A 19,021-nucleotide genomic window follows, 5' to 3' on the forward strand; every position below is an offset into this window, starting at 1 on the left:
TCCTCATGCTGCTGCCACATCACTACTCTGTGGTCTCCTCCTACTGCTGCCACTTAACCATTCTGTGGTCTCCTCATGCTGCTGCCACCTCAACACTGTCACTGGGCCACTCTGTTGTCTCCTCATGCTGTCCCCACCCCCCACCACTCCATGACTGGGCCACTGTTTTTCCTTTTTGGCCTGATTGACATTATCATTTATTTGTCCCTTCTGATCTGTCAGAAGGAAGGAAAAATGAGATGCACAACATATCCTGTCTGTGTAGCAGCTGTAAGGCCTGTATGACATGGTCCTCATTTTGCATCAAAATTAATATTCAGTGGAAGGGCTAATTAATCAGTGACGTCAACATAAACTTACTGCTGACACCCTCTCCACTCTGTCGGGGGGCTCTACTTGTATACGTGTTTAATAGAACAGGTTCTGTAGACATCTATGTAGAATCAGCTGACGACGGTGTAAAAGGAGTGCGCTTCTTCTTGACGCTAACATCGACCTGTAAGGCTCAGTACACACTTGAGTTATTTGGTCAGTTTTTGCTCCATAACTGCGCAAATAAGTGAAGGGTGCAGTGATTCTAAGAGCGACGCATTTCATCTGCATGTCATACTGATTGCAAGGCACAGAGTTCTACACCACTATACAGGCTCTCGGCAGCCAGGAAATAGCTGTTTTTTAACATGATTCGCCACTAATAAATTCGGATTGAATCAAATCTTTTGGAAAATTCGGCGAATCGGCCGAATCGAATTTTTTTGAAATTCGCTCATCTCTAACTATGAACTATAGAAACTTAAAAAAAAAAAAAAAAAAGCTGGCTGTTGTTCATGTAGAAAAATGAGTTTCTTGTAACATTCTGTAATGCAGAATTTTACAGCAAGCTGTATGAAACAACTGGGACACTAAACAGTCCCCGAAAGTCTACCAAATTGTATCTCCCTATTTTCTCAATATAGTGCCTCTATATTGTCTCTAGTACAACTAGAATACCGACTTGTGCATTATTTATTTTGTGTCATTTAAAAGAGTTTTCCTAGATTTTTATACTGAGAGCCTATTCTCTGGCTGGTACTGACTTTCTGACATAGAAATGATGGTTTGGGGCTCTCCACCTCGGCCCTGCACAAGTCATCAGTTCTCTAAAAGGTGCAGAGTCCACCACTTGGAAAGGGGGGACTGCAGCACCAGCAACTTGGACAGGAGCACGTTCAGCTTCTGCACCATTGGATGAGTGCACCCATACTGTTGTCTCTTGGCAATCGCTTCAATGATCAATTGCTGATGGAAGGACTGATGAGGAGTAGTAGGGCGAGGAGCAGGAGCATCAGGACCAGCAGATGATGGGAAGGACAGAAAGCTCCCTTCGGCTGAGTTGGTGGAGCCTTGAGTGCCTGAAATTGGCTGCTTGCCACTGGGCGATGCAGCGGTTGCTGCGGCAGGCTGGACCTCCACATCGGAGCCACAGTTCTCCCAGGCCACTTTATGGTAATGCTGCATATGTTGATGCAGGGCCGTGGTACTAACATTGACACCCTGTCCACACTTCACTTTCTGCCCACAGATTTTACATATGGCCATGTTTACCTCCTCCGGCGGCTCAACCAAAAACTGCCATACCACCAAGTATGTGATTTTACCCCCAACACTACGCACTGACTGACTGTTACTGCTGAAGCCCCTTCATCACTCGGCACCCAAGTGCGATCAGCTACATCATCATCATTGAGTACTGTTTGCACATCACAGATGTCCTCCTCAACCGTCTCTGGGTCAGAAGCCTGACCAATCGCAACACCAGCTCCCACACCACTCTCCTCATCACTACTTGCACACCTAGTGGAGGAAGTGGCAGATGTCGCCTCCACATCTTGGCTTGCCAGTAGCTGCTAACTGTCTTCTAGTAGCTCGTCCTTACTGTGTAGTGGAGCTGAGCCCACAGCATACAATACTTCTCTGGCTGAGGGAACAGAAAAGGACAGAGGCATTTTGAGGACAGGTGAGGGCACAGGGCCTACTCCTGGGCCATGCCAACTACGAGTTGTGTCTGATGAACCCACTGACTCTTGACTGAGGGTGTCTGATGTCACTTGCGATGAAGTCGAAAATTGAGTCAGCCATTCAAGAACCGCTGGGTTGCTGGTCAAGACAAGATAGCTAGTTGACACTGGGAGCTCAGGCCTCTCGAAGTGACCCCTGCTGCCACGGACCCTTACTCTGCTGCGACCTATGCCTGTGCCAGAAACATTTAGGCCTCTGCCACTCCCCTGTTCAGGGCCTGGCACTTCTCTGTCTGACATATTGTTTGATCAAATAAATAAATAAAAGGAAATACAAACACCCCAAAAATTTCATTTTCTCACTTCACCACACAACGGCTAATATTTTTTTTTACATTAATACACACAAAAAAGGGCTTTAGAACATATAACTGCACCGCTGAACGGCAACTATATTTTTCTTTTACCACTACTACACACAAAAAAGGGCTTTAGAACATATAACTGCACAGCTGAACTGCAAATATATTTTTCTTTTGCCACTAATACAAGCCAAAAAAGTGCTTTAGAACATATAACTGCACCGCTCAAGGCAAATAAGACTTAGAGATATTTCCTTGTAATAAACCCTGTTAATGGCTGTAACACTCCAAGAATAAGAACAGTTTGCTGCAATTACAGATCTGTATAATGGCAATTTGGGTCCCCAGTCAGTGCAGCAAGGTGTAATAGGATTGTTTCTATTACCCAGGCTGTAACCTCTCCTACTGAACCCTGTTCAACATAACTGCTGTGAAATGATTCCTCCCTATCCTTTCCCTATACCTTGAGTAAACTTTCCCTGCACGTGTAAATCGTTGTCTAGCGCCTGCTGACGTCTCTCCCTGCACTAAGTACACTGGACAATGGCAGAATCCAAGATGGCTGAGGCTATCTATGGGGCTGTGACATCAAAGGGCTGGCTGCTGATTGGCTGCATGCATGGCATTATGGGTGATCCCACCTTCCCAGAGTTCCTTGCTCCATGTCCTCACACGTGCAGCAGCCATTTTAGAAAAAAATTTGATTTGTTACCACTAAGCGTGAGGAAATTCGGATAGGGTGCAAATCAAATTTTTCCTTAAATTCGGATCGAATTCCACTTCGTCAACTTCGATTCGCTCATCTCTAAAAAAAAACTACAAAAAAAAAGGAATTTCATGTTTTTTTTTTTTTATTACAAGAATTAAATGTTGCCTTAGAGCTTTAACCTAGCCTGTTCTTAATTATATTTTTAATAAGTCCCCCAATGCCATTTTTTAGGAAATGATCAATGATACTTTCCAAATGGAAATTACTTTGTTGTGCATGCGTTCTCCATATGTCCACATGGCCATTCCGCAAAACTATAGAACATGTCCTATTATTGTTAGCATTACAGACAAGGATAGGACTATTCTATTAGGGTCCAGCTGTTCCGTTCCACAAAATACGGAATGCACATGGCCGCTATCTGTGTTTTGCAGATCCACAATTTGCGGACTGCAAAACATCCAACTGTTATGTGAATGAGCCCTAACTGACGTTAAAGAGGACCTTTCGCCTCTCCTGACATGCCTGTTTTAAAAGCTTCATGCATTCCCCATGTAATGACAATTCCGGAGCATCTATTCTTATGGCTCTATGTTGTGCCATTCCTTTATTATTTCTACTAGAAGTCATGAATGAATTGCTACCAGTATGCAGTAAGGGTACAGAAGGGTCGTAACCAGTTGGGGGAGTGTACCTGCACAGTCTGAAAATGGCAGCATTGACTGGATAGAGTGAGTTTGTGCAGGTACACACCCCCAATTGGTTACCACTAGTGTTGATTGAGCATTCTCGGCCGAAAACCGCGTGTGCTGGAGCACGATGCTCGAGTCAGTGTATTTAAATGTAATTTAGCAACTGTTTATGAAAAGTTTCTGCTGGGATTCGAACTTCCAATGCCTTGTATATTAGTGGAAATTACCTTATCCACTCAGCTCTAAACCTGAATGCTAAACTGTGTCAGAAAACTCTCATACAGTCAGGTCCATAAATATTGGGACATGGACACAATTCTAACATTTTTGGCTCTATACAACACCACAATGGATTTGAAATGAAACAAACAAGATGTGCTTTAACTGCAGACTGTCAGCTTTAATTTGAGGGTATTTACATCCAAATCAGGTGAACAGTGTAGGAATTACAATAGTTTGCATATGTGCCTCCCACTTGTTAAGAGACCAAAAGTAATGGGCCAATTGGCTTCTCAGCTGTTTCATGGACAGGTGTGTGTTATTCCCTCATTATCCAAATTATAATGAGCAGATAAAAGGTCCAGAGTTCATTTCAAGTGTGCTATTTGCATTCGAAATCTGTTGCTGTCAACTCTCAAGATGAGATCCAAAGAGCTGTTACTATCAGTGAAGCAAGCCATCATTAGGCTGAAAAAAAAAAAAAAAAAAACATCAGAGAGATAGCAAAAACATTAGGCATGGTCAAAACAACTGTTTGGAACATTCTTAAAAAGAAGGAATGCATCGGTGAGCTCTGCAACACCAAAAGACCCGGAAGACCACGGAAAACAACTGTAGTGGATGACCAAAGAATTCTTTCCCTGGTGAAGAAAAAACCCTTCACAACAGTTGGCCAGATCAATAACACTCTCCAGGAGGTAGGTATGTGTGTGTGTCAAAGTCAACAATCAAGAAGAGACTTCACCAGAGTGAATACAGAGGGTTCACCACAAGATGTAAACCATTGGTGAGCCTCAAAAACAGGAAGGCCAGATTAGAGTTTGCCAAATGACATCTAAAAAAGCCTCCACAGTTCTGGAACAGCATCATATGGACAGATGAGATCAAGATCAACTTGTACCAGAGTGATGGGAAGAGAAGAGTATGGAGAAGGAAAGGAACTTCTCATAATCCTAAGCATACCACCTCATCAGTGAAGCATGGTGATGGTAGTGTCATGGCGTGGGAATGTATGGCGGCCAATGGAACTAGTTCTCTTGTATTTATTGATGATGTGACTGCTGACAAAAGCAGCAGGATGAATTCTGAAGTGTTTCGGGCAATATTATCTGTTCATATTCAGCCAAATGCTTCAGAACTCATTGGACGGCACTTCACAGTGCAGATGGACAATGACCCAAAGCATACTGCAAAAGCAACCAAATAGTTTTTTAAGGGAAAGAAGTGGAATGTTATGCAATGGCCAATTCAATCACCTGACCTGAATCCGATTGAGCATGCATTTCCCTTGCTGAAGACAAAAAATAAAGGGAAAATGCCCCACGAACAAGCAGGAACTGAAGATAGTTGCAGTAGAGGCCTGACTGAGCATCACCAGGGATGAAACCCAGCGTTTTGTGATGTCTATGCGTTACAGACTTCAGGCTGTAATTGACTGCAAAGGATTTGCAACCAAGTATTAAAAAGTGAGAGTTTGATTTATTATTATTATTATTATGTTCCATTACTTTTGGTCCCTTAACAAGTGGGAGGCACATATGCAAACTGTTGTAATTCCTACACCTGATTTGGATGTAAATACCCTCAAATTAAAGCTGACAGTCTGTAGTTAAAGCACATCTTGTTTGTTTCATTTCAAATCCATTGTGGTGGTGTATAGAGCCAAAAATGTTAGAATTGTGTCACTGTCCCAATATTTATGGACCTAACTGTAGTAGTTTCTGATGTGAAAATTCCTATTCAACAGAAGACTTATTTTATATTTCTGCGCAGGTTAACATGTAGCTGTATAAAGTAGTGGTTAACATATATATATATATATACAAATTTGATCTCTATTTCTAAAATGTTTCTGCCAGGATACAAACGCCCAACCTTGTACATTAGAGGCAAGGACGGTAACCACTACACTATACAGCTACATGTTAATCTGCACAGAAATATAAAATAAGTCTTCTGCTGAATAGGAATGCTCACTAGATCAAAAACTACTATGAGGTTTCTCTGACATGCCTCTAATGTATAAGGTTGTGAGTTTGAATCTTGGCAGAAACATTTCAGAAATAGAGATTAAATTTATATATTTTATATTTTTTTCAGTAATTGTAAAAAAATGTATGGCACAAAATAAATGTGTAATTACAAAAAAAAAAAAAAAATATATATATATATATATATATATATATGTAAGGCTGTTACCAGCCTGCATTTGTGGGAGGGGCGTCTGGCTACTTATTCCCCTCGCTATCATTCAGCCAGGCGCCTGAGCCTTACGCATTACTTGCGGTATCGCGCTCCTTCCTCTTCCGTTCGAGTCTTGCTTCCTGTCTCCTGCGCACGCGCGCTTCTGAGGTCTGGATCACGGCACGTCAGCCTACCAGGTAATCGGGGCTCAGCTGGCTCTGCTCTAGCTGAGCCTCACGCCAGCCTGGATTCTAGCACCCGGTGGTGCAAGGTGTAGACGCCGCTCTCCCCCAGCATGAACCGCTCGCATAAGTACAGGCGGCGGGCTTCGGGGAGCGGCGTCATAGTATAGTATTCTGCCTCTCACATGCTGGGTGCAATGGGTTGTTTTTTCATGAGAGGCGCTGGCAAAGTTCTGGTTTTCCTTGGCAAGCTGGTAGGGGGATAAGCTGAGCCATACCAGCCATATGGCTTTGATGCAGGTGGGGGTCCTGTTTCGTTTAGGGGGGCACAGTTCCAGTGTGCCCTCTGCCAGCTTGATAAGGGCATTTGTACACATAGTTCAGGTTCACCTGCCCGCACATGTGCGCACAGCAGATGACCTGCGGGCTACAGCACCTGTTGTCCTGGCCCTAATTTATGTGATTGTTTAACGCAGAGCAACAATACATATGCCGTCCAGAGAAGGAATCAGCGTCCTTATAGACATTGGACGCATTCGGTCCTCAACGGTTTTTGCCTGCCTGTTCCTCTGCCATATCATCATAATACCAGAATTTGCTGTTTATGTAAAATTGGTGCTTCTTTTTCCGTTATTCTAGGTGGCCATAATTCATCTTTTTTTCTCAGGTCAAGCATGTCCCACATGTCCGATATGGATGACAACATCTCCATGCCAGGAACTTCCGTCTCAGGGCACAACAGCGGCACATCCTTGAGAAATTAGACGGTGCCAAAACTGATTGCTGAGCTTAATCGCAGGGGGATTCGGCATCCCGCGTCTGCCGGCAAGGCTGAATTATATCGTCTGCTGATGACGGCCCCGGGTCCGACAGTGGAGCAGTCCAACCTCGATTCCATACAGCTGGCCCTAGCTCAGAACCAGTCTTCCATCAGTGGTCTTGCTACCTCGGTCACAGACATTCAGGCTAGGGTAGCAGTCTTGGAAACCAGGCCAGCAGCCTCGCCGCAATATCCAGGTTCAGCAGTCACCACTGCCATTCCTCAGGACGTTGCAGGTAGGCCTTCTGCCACTCCTCAAATTGCTCCTTCCCATTTTGTTCCGGAGCATATCAAAAAGGATATCCTGGCAGGCAAGGATGTGAATTTGGCGACTATTCTTTTTGCCTCCCAGGATATTTCTGAGAATCGGGTCATCAACTGTGGAAAGGGTTTCTGTAGTTTTGAAGGCTAAGGATGCTCGGCTAAATAGGAAATTATCTATTTCCGAGTTTGTTCTGGCCTTCAGCCTCTACAGGGATGTGGTGTGCTCCGCTCAGCCTAGTCGCAGGGAAGAGTTGGACACTTATTTGTACCAGATTACGGATTTGGGGCACAAATATGGCGGCTTGGCTTTCTACGTTGCTGCCCTGAACCAGTTTTAGTTTGTTTCAAACTGGGCAGACTTGGACATGAAGTTGTTTTGACGACACTTTGCGGGTCTCAAGGCCCCTCTTTGTGCCATCTGTCAGTCCATTTTTCATTCCACTGAGTGGTGCCCTAATCCGGTGCAAGCCCCGCAGTCAGCGCACATGCCAGGTCCTTCCGGGTGCTCCAGGTATTCATCTTCCTTAGACAAGCTGGGCAGGCCAATTGTGTACCTCGGTAGTAGCCAGGTATGCAATAATTTCAATGCTAAGGGCTGTGTCTTCAATGCTTGCCGAGCGCTTCATATTTGTTCTTTATGTTTTCTGGCCCACCCCCGTCACTTCTGTCCCAGGAAGACAGCCAAGGATTCCTGACTAGCCGACATCAATTTGGAATTACTGGCTGCACTTCTGTGGGACCACCCCGACCGTCCTTTCGTAACCTTCTTGTTAGATGGGTTCAGAGAGGGTTTCCACACCGGCCTCATTACACTTCCCCAGGGCTGCTGGGTAGGCCCCAATCTGTTATCAGCTTCCAGTGACCCTGAAGCAGTAACTACTCTCATCTAATCGGAGGTCGACAAAGGGTTCGTTATTGGTCCTTTTCTAGAGATTCCATTCCAGTCATGGCGTATCAATCTCATTGGCCTTGTTATAAAGCAATCTTCTAATAAAAAGCGTCTCATCTATGATCTCTCCGCGCTTTATATGTCTTCCATTCCCAGTCTCAACTCGCTCAGTCACTCTGAGGAATATTCAATGCAATATTCTTCAGTCGATGAGGCCATTCAGTACATTCTGCAAGCAGGGGTCGGGGCTTGGTTGGCCAAGGTAGATATCGCCGATGCTTTCAAGCAGCTTCCAATCCATTCGCAGCTTTGGAAGTATTATGGCATCAAGTGGGCGGATAAATTCTACTTTGCCAACCGGCTCACTTTTGGGTCTAAAAGTAGCCCTTGGCTTTTTGAACAACTTGCCAAAGCCCTTCATTGGATTCTCATCCATCACGGCGGTTTATCCATGGTCGTCCACTACTTGGACGACTTCCTTGTCGTCGAATGGCCCAGACAGGTCCCATCCATTCCCCGCACACTTCTGGACATTGTTTCCCGTCTTCAGGTCCCTGTGGCTGCCGCCAAGACTGAGGGTCCGGCAACCAAGGTCACCTTCCTGGGCATCATTTTGGATACAGTCAGGATGGAGGCTAGCCTCCCCAGCGAGAAATTGCTCAGGATCCGCTCAGCTATCTCCCAGGCGGTTCGGTCCCACTCTCTGACCAAGGTGGAGCTGCAATCCTTGCTGGGGATGCTTAACTTCGCCACTAGAATTATGCCTCAAGGCAGGGCCTTTCTTTCCAGAATGTTATGTCTTCTGCCCTCTGCCCCAGAGCAAGATTCTGTCATCCATCTGGACAGCCAGGCCATCGCGGACCTTGTCATGTGGAACAGTTTTCTCTCCAACTGGAATGGCATTTCTTTGTTCGTTCCACAGTGGGACTCTTCTTCTCCCATTGTTTTTTCCGACGCCGCGGGTTCCTCCGGGTTCACCGCCATTTTCAGGTCTCACTGGCTGGCTGCCGGATGGCCGCAAGAATTATCCTCAGACTCAGCAGCTCTCAAATCCTCTCCCCTTCTGGAACTGTATCCCGTCGTGGCGGCAGCTCAGGTTTGGGGTCACTATTGGTCTAACGCTTCTGTGACCTTCGTTACGGATAGTCAGACCTTGGTGGACATTGTTAACAAAGGCAGGGCCCAGTCCTTCAAGATCATGGCCTTGTTGCGCAAACTAGTTTGGTTGTCCCTCCGCCACAATTTTTATATGCGATGTGTCCACATTTCAGGCGAACAGAATAGGGCCGCGGACGCTCTTTCCCGCTTTAATTTTCCGGTTTTCTTTCAGGAAATGCCCGACGCGGATCAGTCAGGCGTGCCCGTGCCTCAATTCAGCACCCTCATTCTGGACTAGATTCTCTCATAGACGAGGCCAAGGGTCTGGTCAGAAAATCTCTGTCACGCAATACGGTGAGGAATTATCAGGCCGGCTTGAGAGCTTTTGATAAATTCTCCAAGAGTCATCCAAGGGGTCATCATTCCGAAACCTCCTATATTATGGCCTTCTTAGCTTATTGTCACTCATAACTATCTCTGTCGCATAATACAATCAAACTTTATTTAGCCGGACTACAACATCACTTCATGCTGACTAATCCTCACCGCAGGTCCTTTTTCTCCGTTCAGGCTATTAAGGCCACCCTTCGGGGTATTCAAAAGGAGGGTAAGGGGTCCGTGAACCGCAGGCAACCAGTGTCTAGCGAGTTGTTTATGGATCTCTCCTTGTCGTTGGACGGTAATCCTTTTGGGCCCTCCACTAGCCTGATCCTGAAAGCGGCCATGTATCTCAGTTTTTATGGGTTCCTTAGGCCTGGGGAAGTTCTAGCCAGCCCAAACCGTCAAGGCCATTCTTTGAAGCAACATTTGTCATGGGGCCTTGGTCATTATACTCTCCTCCTACCCTCCACCAAAACCAATCAGACGGGTCCCCCCGCGGAGGTCAAATTCTACCCGACCTCAAACAATTGGTGCCCGGTTCAGGTGCTGCAACAATTATTATCACATATTCAGGATTCACTTCCAGACAGCCCACTCCTGCCACACGCAGGCAAACCTCTCAACACATCGCAGTTCATATCCTATATCCGTGCCCTTGCCCAATGTCTAGGTTATGACCCCAAAGTAATTTCGGGGCATTTTTTCCGCATAGGGGCGGCCTCAGCAGCATATCGGCATCAGGTGCCAGCTCATGTAATTCGGTGTATGGGGCGATGGCGGTCCTCCTGTTTCACCAGATATATCCCCAACCCTCAAGCAGAGATATCTCGTGCCTTTTGTTCCTTGGCTTTGTAATTATTATAATAAAGTGTTGTACCTAACTGTTGTTTTTGCCCCCTTTTCTTGGTGTACCCGCGCCCGTGGCTCCCGGCACAATTCAGCCACTATGTTCAAGGCAGGATTCTCTGCGTACGCCGACGTCTTTCCTAGCCCTGACCATAAATAGGTAAGGCTGTTACCAGCCTGCATTTGTGGGAGGGGCGTCTGGCTACTTATTCCCCTCGCTATCGTTCAGCCAGGCGCTCGAGCCTCACGCCCCTCCCACCCTTTTTTCCATATTCCATTGGGTATGCCCCCTTTTCTTGGTGTACCCGCGCCCGTGGCTCCCGGCACAATTCAGCCACTATGTTCAGGGCAGGATTATCTGCGTACGCCAACGTCTCATAAATATATATATACACTCACCTAAAGAATTATTAGGAACACCTGTTCTATTTCTCATTAATGCGATTATCTAGTCAACCAATCACAAGGGAGTTGCTTCAATGCATGTAGGGTTGTGGTCCTGGTCAGGGGCGTACCTAGAGCATTTGGCGAACCCTTTGTTTGGCACCCCCCCCCCGCCCAAGAAAGTAAAGAAAACATGCACAAACTTTTTTCAATGTTTTCAATAATATTTATTACAAATTACACCCCCTCCCTCCCCACCTTAATTACACCCCCTCCCTTAATAACACCCCCCTTAATTACACCCCCTCCCTCCCTACCTTAATTACACCCCCCTTAATTACACACACACCCCCTTAATTACACCCCCTCTCTTCTCCCCTTAATTACACCCCCTCCCTTAATTACACCCCCCCTTAATTACACCCCCTCCCTCCCCACCTTAATTACACCCCCTCCCTTAATTACACACTCCCCCCCTTAATTACACCCCCTCCCTCCCCACCTTACCCCTCCCTTAATTGCACCCCCCCCCTTAATTACAAACCCCCACTTAATTACGCACACACACACCCCTTAATTACACAATTATTTACTCACATTTTGATGATGCCTCAGGCTCCGTACGACCGCTGGTAATGGACCCTTCCGCTTCGGTGAAGGCGGCGCGGCGTCAGCGCCGTGACGTCATGTTGCGCGCCGCCGCAATAATCCTTCCACAGAAGCCGGCGCCTGGCTGAGTCGCGTCGCGGTGCAGCAGTGGATGGAGGGGTGACTCCGTCATGGCACCCCCCTTGTGAGTGGCACCCGGGGCCCCCCCCTTGGTACGCCACTGGTCCTGGTCAAGACAATCTCCTGAACTCCAAACTGAATGTCAGAATGGGAAAGAAAGGTGGGCTACAACAGCAGAAAACCCCACCGGGTACCACTCATCTCCACTACAAATAGGAAAAAGAGGCTACAATTTGCACGAGCTCACCAAAATTGGACTGTTGAAGACTGGAAAAATGTTGCCTGGTCTGATGAGTCTCGATTTCTGTTGAGACATTCAAATGCTAGAGTCCGAATTTGGCGTAATCAAAATGAGAACATGTATCCATCATGCCTTGTTACCACTGTGCAGGCTGGTGGTGGTGGTGTAATGGTGTGGGGGATGTTTTCTGGGCACACTTTAGGCCCCTTAGGGCCAATTGGCCATCGTTTAAATGCCACGGGCTACCTGAGCATTGTTTCTGACCATGTCCATCCCTTCATGACCACCATGTAACCATCCTCTGATGGCTACTTCCAGCAGGATAATGCACCATGTCACAAAGCTCGAATCATTTCAAATTGGTTTCTTGAACATGACAATGAGTTCACTATACTAAAATGGCCCCCACAGTCACCAGATCTCAACCCAATAGAGCATCTTTGGGATGTGGTGGAACGGGAGCTTTGTGCCCTGGATGTGCATCCCTCAAATCTCCATCAACTGCAAGATGCTATCCTATCAATATGGGCCAACATTTCTAAAGAATGCTATCAGCACCTTGTTGAATCAATGCCACGTAGAATTAAGGCAGTTCTGAAGGCAAAAGAGGGTCCAACACTGTATTAGTATGGTGTTCCTAATAATTCTTTAGGTGAGTGTATATATTAATATATATATATATATATATATATATATATATATATATATACAGTACAGACCAAAAGTTTGGACACACCTTCTCATTCAAAGAGTTTTCATTATTTTCATGACTATGAAAATTGTAGATTCACACTGAAGGCATCAAAACTATGAATTAACACATGTGGAATAATATACATAACAAAAAAGTGTGAAACAACTGAAAATATGTCATATTCTAGGTTCTTCAAAGTAGCCACCTTTTGCTTTGATTACTGCTTTGACGTGCACCTAACTAACAGACGGATTACATGGCTTGACAAAGGCTCCATAGAGAGAGCTGAAACGTTGCTGTCTACACATGGGTGAATAAAATACCCTTTTGCTTTGATTACTGCTTTGCACACTCTTGGGGACACTTTCAAAGTTTTCCCAATTTTTCGGACTGATCTTCTTTTCTTTAAGTAATGATGGCCACTCATTTTTCTTTACTTAGCTGCTTTTTTCTTGCCTTATGTCCATTCCTTGTGTTCTTGATAGATATATATATATATATATATATATATATATATATATCATACTTCTGATATATATGAATGCATAATATATGGGAAACTACTACTGATGATTTTAGCCATCATATATTTACATATATTGTAATATATTATATATTCTAAATATATGATAATATATGTAAACATATTATGGCTAAAAACTTATATGTAGACACATATTTCTGAAATGTTTCTGCCAGGATTTGAACTCCCTACCTTGCACATTAGAGGCAATGATGCTAACCACTACAATATGCAGCCTCATGTTAACCTGCATACAAATATAAAATAAGTATTCTGCTGAATAGTAATTTTTCACTACATCAGAAACTACTATGAGGTTTTTCTGACACAGTTTAGCATTCAGCTTTATAGCTGAGGGGGATAAGGTCCTTGCCTCTAATGTACAAGGGGTTGGGAGTTCAAATTCTGGAAGAAACCTTTCAGAAATTAGTTTTAAATACACTGGGGTTTCCTCAAGCACTGATTACATATATGGAGTCAGAGCAGGGACTCCTAAGCAGAACTAGACTCCTGACACCTCCCCCTCTTCAGAGCAGGGGGTGCCTGGGGTTCTCCTATTTACTTCCATTGTGCTCAGGTGCTCGGTAGAACACCCGAGCATCGCAAAGTGTTCTACTTGAGCACACAAGCACCTTGGTGCTTGATCAACACTAGTTACCACCCCTCTGTACCCTTACTGCAGACTGCTAGGAATGGCACAACATAGAGCCATAAGAATAGATGTTCCAGAATTGTTATGACATGGGGAATGCATGAAGCCATTAAAACAGGCATGTCAGGAGTGGTGAAAGGTCCTATTTAACAGAATATGGAACAAGTCTAGAGGTCTGCTGACCACATGTTCACGCATATGGTACACAACCTGTCTAGTGGTGCAAGAAGAACCCTAACCTAATGGTCAAATTTATCAAGACTGGCAAACACAGTAACATACCAAATTGCTCCACCATACTGTCAGCCAGAGTGCCCCCAATAATAGTAAAAGCTACTGTAAAAGTAACTGCCACAGTATCCATATAACAGGGACTACGATAGGGCCCTCATAACAGTGATAGCTATAGTTCCTTCATTGAAGGTCTTTTCTAAAAGTATAGTATTGATGATCTAGCACAAGTATAGGTCATCAATATCAGAATAGTAGGGATTCCACTGCCAGTATCCCCACCAATCAGCTGTTTGAAATGGCTGTAGAGCTCTGTTGAGCACTGTGTGCTCCTCACAACATACCAAGAACAGCGTCCTACATTGTATGGCTATTGCTGTGCTTGGTATTGCAGCCCTAGCCGATTAACTTAAAGGGAACCTGTCACCAGTTTTATGGTGTCCTAACTAAGGGCAACATAAATAAGTGACTAATTGTCTTAGCAAAATGCTGGGTAACTTTCTTTAATTGACCCAGTCAATCTGCCAACATCTTGTATTGAAAAGCTCCAGCTGATAATGATGAGTCATGAATATTCATGAGCTCCTGACTCTCCCCACCCACCTGCTGCTGAATGACAGTTTGTTTCCATAGGAATCAGCAGCAGGTGGGCAGGGGAGTGGCTATAGCTCTGAATTAAATATACACTGGACTCAATGACATCATGCCAGACTCCAATAAGCTCATTAGCACGCGGCATGCGGCATCTTTGTGTGTATATTATGAGGTAACCATCTGTCACACCAGTAAGTGAATACATCTAAGGTACTTTTTAGTAGTTAATGATTGTATATAATTAGTTAGATTATAATCAAATATCCACATGACAGGTTCCCTTTAAATGGGACTGAGCTGCACATAGGCCATGTGACCAAGGAATGTTACATTACTGTCCTGGGAATAGGTTGCGGGCTCAAGAATGCAAAGCATCTTCAAACAGCTGATTGATGGGGGTGTCACAATTCAGGCTCTCACTGTTCTGATATTGATGACCTATCATGAGAATATTTTACTCCCAGAAATACCCTTACTATGACAGCCTCCATTAGCCACAATGCACCCATTAGTGTCAGCAAACTCCGCGTACTTGCCACAGGTACCCGTATAATCATCTAACTGACCATGTGCTAGCCATATTGTCCCAAATGATATTAGTCACAATACTCTTCATGAACTATAGCTACACTACTGTAATCAGTACCTGTCACAACCATGGTCATGGTCGTGACTCCTGAACCGAAGGCTGTTGCCTGCGGTTTGGTTGTTCAACCACAGGTGAGGGCCGCTACTATGTTGCCTCACTTGTGGTTGCCGCGGGCAACAAGTAGTTATCTTGTATGTCGCAGCATAGCAGCCTGAGCTGGTGCTAGGCAGCTTGCTGCAATGTGCATGCGGTTGCACCTGACAATCTGTCTTTGTTAGGTGTGTCTTTTGTATGTCTGGTGTGCACAGGGTTTTAGTTATGTGTGCACTTTCCCCTTTAAGTGGCTGTCTTCCCTTCCCTGGTGTGAGAAGGGTTAATTCCCTTCCTAGTCTGTGAGCACTAGGTGTGTCTGTGTGGGTGTGGCTACATGGGCTATTTAACCTCTTTAGAGACCTGATGTCTGAGGGGTACTCCAGCCTTGTAGTAAGCTGGAGGCACCCTCCTGGTCTCTAATACCATCTGCCAGTGAGGGCCACCCTTGTGGTCATAAAAATGTTGTTATGTGATGTTTAGTTTATGTTTATGTGGTGTCTGTTATTATGGCAGCTATGGTTATGGGTTCCTGTGTGTTTATGTGTGCTGTGTCCTTTTATGTCTGTGTGTGGACTTCAGCACTTGTGTCCAGGGATCCAGTCAGTGTGTCTGTGGCAGGTAGAGGTGGAAGTCTTTCACTCACCTGCCATATCCATAGTCTGTTTATGTTTATATCCCATTGCAGCTCGACCAGTTTAGACTCCTGTTTCTCTGCATCCAGTAGGAACAGGTGGTCTACCCAGCTCCTAGTTCAGGGATCGGTGGAGGGTGAGTTGGGATCCGAGGTTCCTGAGCATGAGCCCTCCTACCTTCAAAGTCGGCTCATGCAGCTAGGAGTCAGGGTCAGATTAGGGATGCGTTAGGAGGTGACCTGCTCCCTTATTCTGTTGTCCTGGCCGAGCAGCGACTAACATCTCATGGCATCACATGGCTGAGGGTTTTCCCCATCCTCAGCCGTGACAGTACTACAGTACAGTACTTAGTGCTACTTTTAAACCTATATGTACCAGAGAGGCTGCCATTATGGATTTCATGGTGCCCACCGAGTAGCAGGTACAACTTGGCTTATTCCACCTTCTTGCTCCATAGATTAAATGAACATGCACAAGGTAGATTGAAATTCGGATATGAGTGGCTCTACTTTGTGTGGGGAATTCTGGCTGGGTGCACGGTCAAATGTAAACCCCCATTTACTTAATAAATGCTGAAAGAAGTGAAATGACCGGCACTCACAATATACTAGGGTCACGCAGAAAATGCTAATGTCAGATTTAAAATTTATTCACATCTATAACACACATAACACATCTAGATTGGCCAATATTACTAAATTACAATAAAAAATTACAATATAAAATACTGGACCACCTGAATCTACAATCGTAAGGTCTTAATGGCTAAATAAGTCACAATATACTGATGTACAAAATAATCGCTGGTTTGTTGCAAAAGTTCGTAATCAGACTCTGGTGGAGTAATAAATCAGATAGAAAAGCTGCTTCTAAAAAATATTTTCGAGTGAAAAAATATTTTCGAGTGAAAAAATATTTTCGAATGGAAAAATATTTTCGAATGGATAAATATTTTCAAATGGAAAAAGGAGATATATTGGATATATGGGTGCACAATGGCTGAATGCTTCCTCAGTTCTTACTTATATTCGCAATCGAACTGTATTGCAGTGATAATTCAGATGAAGGGTGAATTCAATATGGTCGCTTGGTTCACTGCGATAATTTAAATGGAAGATAAATTCAGTCTAGCCACTTGGTTCGCTTTTTTTTTCAGATAAACTCCTATGGAGCGATATTTTTGGATAGAGAGTACTTTCAATATGACCGCTTGAATAAAGCCAGCACAAATATCTAACTTGATGTTCAGTTCAAGTGCTGTTGTGAGTCAATATTGTGAGAATTGGTATAGTACTCACGGTTTTGCAGTCCTGACTCTCAGTCCGTTTTGGCGCTGAATTCAAATCGCCTCCTGTTGCTGATATATAACTTGATCCTTTCCTACGAATCTGTGGCGTCTTTATCACGAAATTGTGTGTAAATCTCACTGTGTTATCATAGGTATCCTTTCGTCTCTCCACTTTGTGCAGCTGACTGTCCTTGAGCAATTTCTGAAAAACTTGCCCAGCGTTTAAGTCAGTATTTTCTCCAGGTGTTGACTACCGGTAGTTTTCTTATGATTCCTTCTTCCAAAGGCACTGGAAAATATTTGCTTTAGACCAAACGCGTTTCGGAGTGTTTTTGGGGGGGTCTTACTCCTTCATCAGTGGTCAAGGTAGGGCTGGGGGCCATTAATAGTTTCTGTTTTTTAAAAGGCATTACATTTTATTGTAAGAAAGAGAACAGGTAATAGAAATCCCATCACATATCATATGGGCAAATATTCTCCTGGAGTAAAGTTAATTCAATAATCCCAAAAATATCCAACAGAACCGTACAATTTTTTTGTAAGCACCTAATAGTCGGCCCAGCGTAATGTAGTAATGAGCGTCAGATAGCACTAGAATACGTGGCAGCTTTATATGATAGAAATTTATTACATTCTTCAAAGCTCTTTTCCACTAAGAATTGACGGAAGGTGAAACATGCTTTCTGTTAAAGCCTAGGACAGAGTCCAATATCTGTCAGGTGTAATGGAAAAAGTATCACTTTCTGCAGAAAGAAATCTGATCAGCATCTTATTATAAAGCATAGCAAATACATGGTAAATCAAGCAAATAAACTGCATTTTAAAAAGAAAATTAGAGATATATCAAATTCAAAAAATATATTTTTTTTAAACTGCCATCATACAGTATAGAAAAATTCTTATCCAATAACCCAGAACTGTAAAAATTGGAAATACACATAAGCTTCTATGAATTGTTTGTCAATTTTTAAAACAAAATGGCATTTACAATGCAGACACTAAATTTGGAAAGCGTCAGAAAAAGTGGGCATGGTCTCCAAGGACATTTAATTTATTCCACATTTATGAGAAAAACAAAGAGAAACTTTTGGGGCAAGTTTATACTTATTTCAGCCATAAAATTGAGGGTACAATATATCCTGTAAATAGCATTCAAGTTTAAAGGTCACCTTCCTAATGCTGATTGACAGCCGTCTCTCTATGTACAGTATAGGAAGAAAGCTGTCAATTATCTGTGGGAAGGTTGGCGGGCTGGCTGTCATGAAGACAAGGGATCCAGTACTTGGTTTCAAGCTGACTCTTGCCACCCATGATTAAAAAACAAACACAAAAAGAAAAAAACTGTAAAAAAAAACATAAAATGAAAATATCAATCTACATAATAACTTGGCAAAGCCACAGTGGTATTAGAGATATGGTATCAGTGTGACAGGTTTCTAGACCAGGCAAAGTCAATGTAGAATCATGTGGAATGTTTACTGTATATCACCATCATATAAAAATAATAATAATAATAATAAATACATCTAAAGATACATTAACATTACCCCCAGAGCCACTTCTATCATATCCGATGAGAAGGGTAGCCCAGCATGCAACTGTTTTCTTCCTGTCAATATAATGGACACCACAGAAGAAACCTGATAGACACCTTTAGGTCAATGTTCATCAGTGTCACTGGCGTCCCATGCAACCAATCTGGTTCTGACATGGTTTTCATGCTGGCAG

Source organism: Bufo gargarizans, chromosome 4, assembly GCF_014858855.1.
Source record: "Bufo gargarizans isolate SCDJY-AF-19 chromosome 4, ASM1485885v1, whole genome shotgun sequence".
NCBI lineage: Eukaryota > Metazoa > Chordata > Amphibia > Anura > Bufonidae > Bufo > Bufo gargarizans.